This window comes from Alexandromys fortis, unplaced genomic scaffold (genome assembly GCF_014885135.2).
Source record: "Alexandromys fortis isolate MF-2015 unplaced genomic scaffold, M_Fortis_MF-2015_v1.1 scaffold_12, whole genome shotgun sequence".
Lineage (NCBI taxonomy): Eukaryota > Metazoa > Chordata > Mammalia > Rodentia > Cricetidae > Alexandromys > Alexandromys fortis.
This window is the reverse complement of record NW_026067937.1, coordinates 5,669,237-5,680,011: the sequence shown is the minus strand read 5'-3', so window position 1 is coordinate 5,680,011 and position 10,775 is coordinate 5,669,237.

Genomic DNA, 10,775 nt, shown 5'->3' with positions numbered 1-10,775 from the left:
AGAAGATATGTGCGAGAATTTCTTCAAAATAGCCCCTCCCACTTTCATTCGGTGTTCGCCAGCTTCAGGGCTTCATAGGTGTAGACGGTACCTGTCCTATTTACGTCTGCCCTAGATCCTCCAGTCCCCAAAGCTTGGACCCCTGGCCGCAATGCTGAGAGTGCCATTCAAATGAGGGGGTTGCGATTGCTCTTCCACACGGGCAGAGGCAATGTGAACAGACACCAGCAAATGGATCTGCGCACAGCAAAACAGAAGGTAGCAAGGATCAAGGGAGCATTCTCCCCGGGTAGAGGAAACAGCAGCAGCAGCAGCGTGTCCAGGCACTCACCCCACGGAAGCTTTCTGCTAATTTCTCTGGCACCTGGAAGGGAACAACACTGCCTCGCTCATGGCTTCCATCCTGCCAATTGCCACCGTCTCCCAGACGACACTGAGCTCAGGGTCCTGATAAGGTGCTCCCTGATAGTCGCCCATTTCCCTGCCGACATCAGAAAATAGCCCTGATGGGTGGGCGTTCTGCGCTGAGCGAGGCATAGCTGTCTCCGCAGCACCCAACCTGAACCATCAGTGGGCCGGAATCAATAGTGCTCGGGCAGCTCTGCTCCTCCTCGGAAGCATTCACTCCGCACATTTGCTCTTCGTCAGGCGGTTCCTTTCTTCAGCATTGCACGGTCTATGGCCCCGATGCCAGAATCTTTCCTTCTCCCACAAAGTGCCGAGGGGAGCTCGCAAGTTCCAGACAGCATCAGCTTTCTCTCTTTGGAACTTTCTAGAAGAATGGGAATTTTACGTTTGTGAGCACCCAGTGGCAGGCCTTCATGGTGGCCTATTGATGGCAAGCAACAGTCTTCAGCTGTGGGGAACAGAAGCAAAGGGAATCGCAAGACAAAGCCTATTTGGAACTCAACAGTGGGGCAAGATGATCACTAGCCGAGCTGCCTGAAGTCATGGAGCAAGGACATTGTGTGGGTCTAGTCTAGGCTACCTGCTTCCCACTTGCTAACAGAGATGATCCAGCTAGCTGGACTATACATCTAAGATATGTAAATGTCCATTCTGGAAGAGGAGAGGATACAGTGGGCCAGGAAAAAAGAAAATTTCACTGGCCAGGGAGACATCTAGAGAAGCTGCAGGGCTCATTGATGCCTAGTGTGTGGTAAATCAGAGCCCTCAGGCCTTTAGACTTCTCTGTTAGGATTGTGTGAGAAGTTCTAAGATCTAGAAGCCATGGAGAGTGCCTGGCATGGATACAGACCAGCTCACTGAGTGACAGCTAGTGGCATTTGTGCTTGGAGAAAGGCTGGAGGTGTGACCTCAGTGACACTTTGAAACCTCTGGGAAACCCTTCCCAGTGTTATCACCGGAACTTTTTGTTTGTCTGTGTAAATGAAGGCTGCTAATTTTACCGGCTAATGGGAACAATGTGAGGTTTCCGACGAACTGGAGGACATACAGAAGATGTCTCCTGACATGCTGGAGAAAAGCATTGTGGGCCTTACTTCCGGACAGATACTGGGAACAGACAGAATGGCATCCATATAGGATACCCTAATCCTTCTAGACTTCCAGATCCTTGTGTAAGGAGAACAAAGGCTAGGGGCTATTCTCTGCTGGCTTCTTGGGGGCTAGCGCTGGGCCTGACATTTGAATCGGCTCAGAAAACATTTTCTGAATGAATGAATGAATGAATGAATGCTAGGAGGCCAGTCAAGGCTAATTGTAAAGGGTTACACCTGCTGTCCATGTCTCCTTGTAGAACCAAAGCCAACTCTCTCTGTGTGGCTTTTGGGACTATGGGAGCTGAATGACCTCCCAGGTTGTCCTTATCTGAAGCACTGATGTTTGTTTGGAGTGGAGGGGAGAGCAAGAATGGAGGAGCCAGTGGGAGAATTTCATGATTCAAAGGTGGGGCCTGGAGGAGAGGAAACTGGGGGTGGTCAGGAAATGCCTGTTGAGATCCAGCGGTGAGACAGCGGCCAGGAGCTTCATTTAGTCCTGACTGGGGCTTTCCACGGGCTGGGGCTAGAGGTCGGCCCTAGGCTGCTTCTCTCCACAAGAATGTGAGCTCGGAAGCCCTGTGGAGCACGCAGAAGTGGTTCTTGTCTAGAGGCCGTGTGCAGGCTGGAGAACCTGTCTTTGGCGGGCAGATGGCTAGGAGACCATTGTGACCAGAGATGTCCTCTTGGCTAAAAGGCGGGATACACGCTGTTCTTATTGGAAGAGTTTTGCATACATAGAGACAAAAGGACACAGGCAGGGGATGAAGCCAGTGCAAAGCACAAGGGAGGGAACTGCAACCTGTGCTTCTGTACCCAGGTGTCCTGAAAAACTCAGAAAAGGGGCAGTCAGAGAAAAGGTGAGGCCAAGGAGAGACCTTAACGTCAAGCGAATATATTATTTCTGATTCATATTTTACTTTTCTTATAGAAGTAAATGAATGTAAAAATGAACAGAGGATGGGCGAGAAGGAAGTAGCAGGCTGTTTGACTCTGTCCAACCCAGTGATGACAGAGACTGGAAAGTGCCACCCTCCCAGGTGAGCCCTTTGCCTCAATGCCACGGATCCACGAAGCTGTCTGTGAGCAGCAGGCAGGACCCTGGCAGAGGCACACCAGAGCTTCTGGGACAATGTCTAGAGCCCTGTGAAGATCTCCAGAAATCTCTCTCTCCATCAGATAAAACAGTTTAGCCACTTAGGTTAATAAGGTAAGCTAAGTAAAACCAAGTGTTTCCCCCGAGTAACATTGTAGGGGTGTCAAGATCTCTGTCTCCAAACTGCTCACTGTACTCCTTGACCCCACTAGATAACATCTGGAGTTCCACCAAGTTTCATCTCTAGCCAGCAGCTGGAGGTGCTGACATCAGCCCTGGATGCTACTGTAAGTGGAGGATGGGAAGGCAGGCTTTGACAGAAGAGATCTAACCTGAGCCCTGAAGATGAAAGATTTTCAGGGACCTGGTGGTGGGGAGAGGGATGAATGACCAGAGGAGCCAGAGTTGCAACCAAGTCGCCTGAGGGCAGTTTTGCAGAGTCCTAACACATTATTAGGTTTTTGGCTATTAACAGAAATGTCTCACACAGGATGCTGACCGTAGCAGTATCATCAGCGAGCTGGCTGCATTAGGTGGCTAAATCCATAACCGTTGGCCTCTCCCATCAGGGAGCTTGGCTAATCCTAACATTAACAGGTTGCAGGACCTCATCAACAGTGCCTGCTGCAGATTGAAGGATGCTGTTCCCGGAATCCGGAGGAGACCTAGGGAGCTCTGGAGGATGGAAGTGCTCCTTCTTACTGTAAAGTCCCCTGAGAGCAGTGGACCGTTAAAGGATCAGCGTGGGGCCATTTTTCTTCAGTCTTGCAGGCTGCATATTTCCTGGTTATAATAGTTCGGAGAAAAATATTGCTAAATGGCTGCATAAACAATTTTAATTGGCCTGGGCTCCCAAAATGTGCTATTTTTGTTCTGTTGCCAAGCATGCTTTTTTACTAGCTAATTATGCCCAGCGTTTAACTTTCGACAGAAAAAAAAGAGAGAGAGAGAGAAAAGCAAAGAAACAGGAAACAAGGCATTCATTATTGGAGTGGCAGCTTTTCGACAAGCCCACATTTCAACATCCATTGTGTAATTTCCTCTCCCCAGCTTACAGTTAGCTGTTCCATGAGGCCACTGGAAACAAACACCTCCCTCAATGGGGGCTGGGAGGTGGTGTGTGCAATTCAAAATGCCTGTTTGTTTTCACCTCAGACAGAGGGACAGGTTCCCTCAGGCCACGGGAGCCCACCTTCTGAGTCTCTGCCTTTTTGGGCTCCTGGCAGAAATTCCCCAACTAAGGTTTCTGCTGCATGGTTTGCAACTAAGCCTGGGCTCCTCTGCTGTCAGGGCCTGGGCTCCGCCTGTTGTTGGTGCAACACTTCAGGGCTTCTGGGAATTTAGGTAACTCTCAGAGAGACACTTTTTTCCTTCCAGTGAAATTATAAAACATAGCTAATTCCAGTATGTTAGGTACTTAGTCTCAGAAAGTGGAGTTAGGCTACTTTGTGAGGCTCATTTTCAACTTACTATATGATAATTATCACAGTGTCTGTTGTATACGTGTAGAAAGCACACAGATGATAAAGTATATAACTCAAAAACCATGTGACTCCCCCAAGGGTCAATAATATAATTGTTTCCAGTGCCCTGGGACCCTCCCTATCACCCTTGTCCAATCGCTATTTCCCCTTTCTCTTCAAAGATTCTAATGTTATTTAAACTTCATATAAATGGGGTCATATAATATATGGTGTGTATATTTTTATTTTAACGTATGGTATCTGTTATTCTACTTGGCTTTATGCCTCATAGCTATACCTCATTCAATGTCATTACTATATATATATATATATACACACACATATACATTCCATATATCAATATAATGTGGGTTATCCATCTAACTATAAAGGACATAGAGGCTATTTTTTGTAGCCATTCTGATTGATGCTTCTTTGAATTAGTGCACATGCTCACACATTCTGGCTGAGCATCAGTGAGAAGCCGATATGTGGGTCATGCATATAGTTGGGGATCATGTTCAGATTTTACGACTTAGGTCAAACAGTTTGCAAAGTGGTGCATGCATATGAGTCCTGTTCCCCTTCCCTATCAACACTCCATACTATTCATTGTTTTAATTGTAGCCGTTTCTTAGTTGTATCTCAGTGTGTTTTAAGTTGCCTGCCGTCCCTAGATATTAACACGGAAGAGCACACCTTTATGTGTGTATTCATTATTCCATTTAGAAGAGTAGTTGAAATCAGGAAAACGTTACTGTAGAAAGAGATTGCTCTGAAGTGCTCTGTTGAATCAGAGAACTTCCGAGCCCTATGGCAGACCATACCTGTGCTGGGTAGCGTGGGGGACTCACAAAAGCTCTCACTGGCTCACCAGCAATATCCTTTAAAGAAATAAGTCATTATGTCTTCCTAGGTCTTGAGTGTCAATATTCTTCTTTGGGTGCTGGGGATGAAAGTAAGGGTTTTGTGCGAGCACTCTGCCCCTGAGCTGCATCCCAGGCTGCATAGCATTTAAAGGTTTTTTTTATTGAATTTATTTTATGTGTGTGTGTAATGTACATGTCACTGTGCATGTGTGTATGTGTGTGTGGCTCAGAGAATCTCCTGAAACTTGTAGATTCTATTAATCCAAACGTATACTTTCAAATTTTTCATTGTTATTAATAATAATACATTAAAGCCCCTTATGATTTCATGTTTGGGCACATCTGCAAAGGTCAGACTATTTCAAAATTATAGTACCTTAAGGGCAAACCTGAAAACACATAAGAACATACAGTTAGTTAATTAATTAATTAACCAGAAGACTTGTGATTAATTAATTAATTAATTAGAAGGCATATGGTTAACTAATTAATTAATTAAAAGGCTGATTCTTTATATCTTCTTTATCCTATTATGGTTGTTATGCCCAGCCTGTGATGGTGTGGGAGGTTCTTCTGCCTATGTGTTGCTTTTATTGGTTAATGAATAAAGAGACTGCCTTGGCCTGTTGATAGGGCAGAACTTGGTAGGTGGGGAAAACTGGATGGAATGCTGGGAGAAGGATGGCAGGAGGGAGAAGCCATGGAGCCGCTGGAGACAGACACTGGGAATTTTACCCAGTAAGCCATAGCCTTGTGGCGATACACAGATGAACAGAAATGGGTTAAATTAAGATGTAAGAGTTGACCAATAAGAAGCTAGAGCTAATGGTCCAAGCAGTGATTTAAATAATACAGTTTCTGTGTGATTATTTCAGGACAAAGTGGCTAGGACAAACAAGTGGCCTGCTGCTACAAACTGGCACCCACGTGGCCAACTAAATCCACGTAAAACTTGAGAGGGCTTGAAAAGGAATTCTAGACACTAAAAAACAAAGTTTAGCTGCACCCCCGCCCCCCGAAATGGGCTTTGCCTGCTGGAGGCATGCTGCAGCTCCCTTACAAGAGGTTTTCCTAATTCATCAGTAGCAGAAGGAAAAAAACAAAGCTGTGGCCATTTTGAAATGCTGGCTTTCTGGGCTTTGCTGCCAGCGCAACCTCTGGCTCTTCCAGGAGACCGAATATTTGGATGGGGTTTGTGAGCAACGTGCTATGGCTTGCTTGATGGCAATGTGGACTGGCTGTGTGCCTGGAAGTGGGGTGATGTGTGTGGCTCTCAGAAGCAGCCAGCAGCTCTGCCATGTTGGAATGGGTACTGCAAGCAGGCAGTATCGTATGTACCCTGGTAATGTTACAGTTTAGATTCTTAAGCGCTTAGCATTTTAAGGAGTGCTTAAATTACAGATATGTAATACAGACAAATCCAGATAAAGGGTCACAGTGTTGAATAAATGTACGTAGGCTTGGGAGAGAGAAGAAAAAGAATATAGACAGTTATAAAAAGAAATAAAGTCTTTAAAGAGACAGAGTACAGACATAGATTAAAGGAGTAAAGATAGGGGCTGGAGAGATGGCTCAGAGGTTAAGAGCACTGACTGCTCTTCCAGAGGTCCTGAGTTCAATTCCCAGCAACCACATGGTGGCTCACAACCATCTGTAATGAGATCTGGTGCCCTCTTCTGGCCTGCAGGCAAAGCACTGAGGATACTGTATATGTAATAAATAAATAAATAAATAAATCTTTTTTTAAAAAAGGAATAAAGATAATAAAATAAATATTTAAAAAGTAATAGAGTAAAAACAAGCCATGTAAAGATGAAATATGCACAGAGAGTCTGGATTATGTATATTGTGTTTTATTTGAATTTTTTGACTGTGAAGGAACTAAGTATAGAGAGACATTTCATTGTATGGGCTGCTAAGCTTAAACCAGCATGTATATCATAAAGGTACCATGACTTCCAAATTTGGGTCTAAGAATAACTTACTTTTTTTTTTAATGATTTTATTTATTATGTATACAACAGTCTGCCTCCCTATATGCCTGCAGGCCAGAAGAGGGTGCCAGATCTCATTACAGATGGTTGTGAGCCACCATATGGTTGCTGGGAATTGAACTCAGGACCTCTGGAAGAACAGTCAGTGCTCTTAACCGCTGAGCCACCTCTCCAGCCCAGAATAACTTACTTTGGAGAAGAGGTTCTTCTCTTGTTTCCACAGAGGATGAGAACCTATGGATTGCTTCCAGACTGGTTTGGTTTGATGGACTAAGCCCTTCTGAAAGGTTACTGTGAACATTCTAAAAGAATTACTTCGCCCAACTGCTGACTGAGATGAACCTAGCACATAGGATACACCATAAAAGACCTGATTAACGGTGCCCCTAATCAGCAGGAAGCAGTATGGACAAAACTATGCCCATATTTCCAAATATTGTTTATAAATGTTTGTTTACAAAGGGAGATATGATGCAGATATGAATAGTTTGGTATGGATCTTGGTTTATTGATACAAATTTAAGACCAGTTTTATTATATGTATATTTCTGCTCTTAAGGTATTATGTTTGCGTAGCTCATTTAAAAATGTAATGTATAATTTAAAAATATAGGTTAATTGATAATCATCTATAATAGTCAAGTTTGTAGTCACATTTGTTAGATTTTTCTAGATGTACAGAGATATATTTCAGATGGATAAGTATTCTTCATATCTTTCAGAAACCTTCAGAATATGGCATTAAGAACTTAGGACTTTTCATGACAATGAGAAACGTCTGCTCCAGGCAGCACCAATTACTTCGAGAGGATGATGGGCATCGAAGAGGCTCCTTAGCCATTTGGGAAGAAACTGCTCTTGCCTGGACTGCTTAACTGGACATGAAGGACCAATAGAGAAATGACTGCTGAACTTCCCTTAAGTTGAGATGGTCCTTCAGGGTTCCTGCTTCATGAAAGAGTCTGCTAGACATTCTGCAGGATGCAGAAGAAAGTGACTGACAAACTGCCAATATAGGCGGAATTGTCTTTGAAATAACCGTGTTGGTAGGGTGGATCCAGACCCTCCACATCCTATTTGGCTCAATATTACAAAACTAGTGATAATAATTATTATTACCTATTAAGTATATTATATGACAAACTGTATTTTAAGCACTTCATAACAGATGCTACCATATACAATCTTTATAGCTGTCCTGGTTTCTTTTCTGTTGCAACAAAATGCCCTCTACAAAATCAAGTTAAAGGAGAAAGATCTCACAACCTCAGGTTACAGGCCACATGGCAGGGAAGTGAGCAGCGGGAGCTTGGTGGCTCTTCTCACATCTCATCCGCAGTCAAGAGCAGAGAGCAATGAATCCTTCGTGCTAGTGATCAGCTCCCTCTCTCTTTCTTAGATGGCCGAGGATGAGGGAATGACCCTCCCCATACTTAAGATGGCTCTTATATCAGTTAATGTGGTAAAGAGAATCCTCCACAGGCATCCCTGTCAAGATAATATCTCACGGAGGCAATGCTAATCATCACAACAACCTTACAAAATGAATATTATCATTGTTCCAGATTCTCAGGTAAAGGAGCTGGTCGTGGAAAGGTTGAGGATCTCACAAACATCATCGAACAGGTGATAGAGGACATGGGACCCAGCTGTCTGACCCTGGAGTCTCAACTCTTGACCAGCACGTCAGTGATTTTTTTGTGATTTCGGCCATGCTTCCTGATTGTACATATAAATATGTTTCACTGCCAAGAGCAATGCTGCTCGGTGGGATTATTGCTGGAAAGAGGAATGAGATTCCTCTCCATATTCGTTCTTTTACGGTTTCCTTTGTGGCTCCTCCCATTGAGAGTCGACGATTATTTCCTGTCCCTGATGATCTGACTTTGTGACTTTCCTGGCCAACTGGAAAGTGGTGGGAATGACAATCCTGAGCCTAGATCTTCAGAGCTTGTTTTTGATCTCTCTTGATTGTCTGATGGAAGATGAGACATCAGGAGGAAGGCCGGGATGAGTCCCCAGATATGTGAGGATGCCCAAGGACCTGAGGTCAGCCAAGCCTCCTAAGTCAGCCTGCCTTCAGGTGTGGATGCCTGAGTGAGCATCCTAGGCCCAGTGAAACCTCCCTGCTGACTCAAAGACTCATGAGCCGAGCATTAATTATTGTATGTCATTGAAGTTCTGTGATGGTTTGCATCACGGTTGTGTTGTTAGCCAACAGGTTCTGTGGTAGCTATGTACTACAGTGTATGTGATACCCAATGTATAGGATAATGTTTACTGCAGTGGCTATGTCTAATGGATGGGGTACTGACAACAAGGTCAGGAAATGCTTTGTAGATCTGAGCATAGTTTGGCCTCCCAGTACAATGTTTCAAATGTTCTTGCACACAGACTCTGGACTCGTTGAGGAGTGAAAGGCAAAAATCTAACTTAAACTGTATGACCAGTACTCATAAACACACACACACACACACACACACACAGTGGTACATAGCTTGTGAGATCTTTGTACAATAAGAGATAATGGCCTTCACAGTACTCCTAGATGGTTTAATGGTACAAGGATGCTATTTGTATGAAGCCAGGAGCATAGATCTTACATGCATCAGGAAAGAGACAAGTGGCAGCTTGATATTTGACTGTACTGGGAGGCTGAACAGCTCTATACTCTTGATCCTTTTCTTATTTCTTTCTGCTCTTCTGGTTCAGTTGTGTGTTGCCAGGTAACTAATTACTCACATGCTAGCACCATGGCTAATGCTCACGTAATCTACAGGTCAGGGAATTGTAAAGGACATGACATATGCTAGCCATTGTTCTCAGGTTTCTGGGGCTTAGAGTGGGATAACTTGAGTGGAAGGCGCTGAAGTCATTGAGAAGTTTCTCCATACACACTTGGCGTGTGGACTGGGTTAGCCCCGGATGGAACAGAATGTCCACAGTATGATGTTTTCAAGATGGTTGTTTTCTTACGGCTAGTCCTAGCAGTATAAGGCGAATGCCGCGTGGCCTTTTGAGACTTTTCCTTGGAACTCAATGTATGGCTTCATCTCTCCCTTTCTCTGAAGGTTAAGATAGCCACAATCCTGCTCTGAGTCCTGGAGAGGTGGGACATAGACATTATTTCTTGATGGGACAGTTGTTAGGGACTTTGGAGTCACGGTTTTAAACTGTCACACCTTAAAGTTGTCTACCCATTTTTCCTAGTTGCTAAGATCACTTCCTGTGTGTGTAAGAATCTTTTCACTGTGGGGCAGATGGCTCAGCAGTTAAGAGTCTTGGTTGCTCTTGTAGAGGATCTGAAATCAGTTCTCAGTACCCACGTGGTGGCTCACTATCATCCACAACTCCAGTTCCAGGGGAATTTGGTGCTTTCTTATGGCTGTGGCAGGCACCAGGCACACATATGATCATATATATATATATATGTAAAACATTCCTATTCATAAAATGAATAAATATTTTTTAAAAAGAATGTTTTCATTAAAAGACCCCCAAGCTTACATGATACGGGGAGGACACAGATAATCACAAGCATCTGAGTTTTCATAGAATCACTGTAGTCCTGTCGAGTGCTCTGGAGGTGCATGCTGGGGTTTTGTGAGATCAACCCATCCTTGCTGGGGTCTCACTAGACCTGGAGTAGCTAAAGCCTTGCAAGCCCTCAGGGAGGGTCACTGACGGAGGGAACAGAACGCTGTTGCAGGCTTGCCACAGCATAAGAGAGGTCGCAGCGTGATGTGTCTCTTTGAGCTGGGGGCTGGGGAGCTGAGAATCAGGAGGGGAGGAAGGGAAATGCTTAGAGCATAACCCTGTGTTCCTAAACATGTATAAATTTATTCTAGATCTTT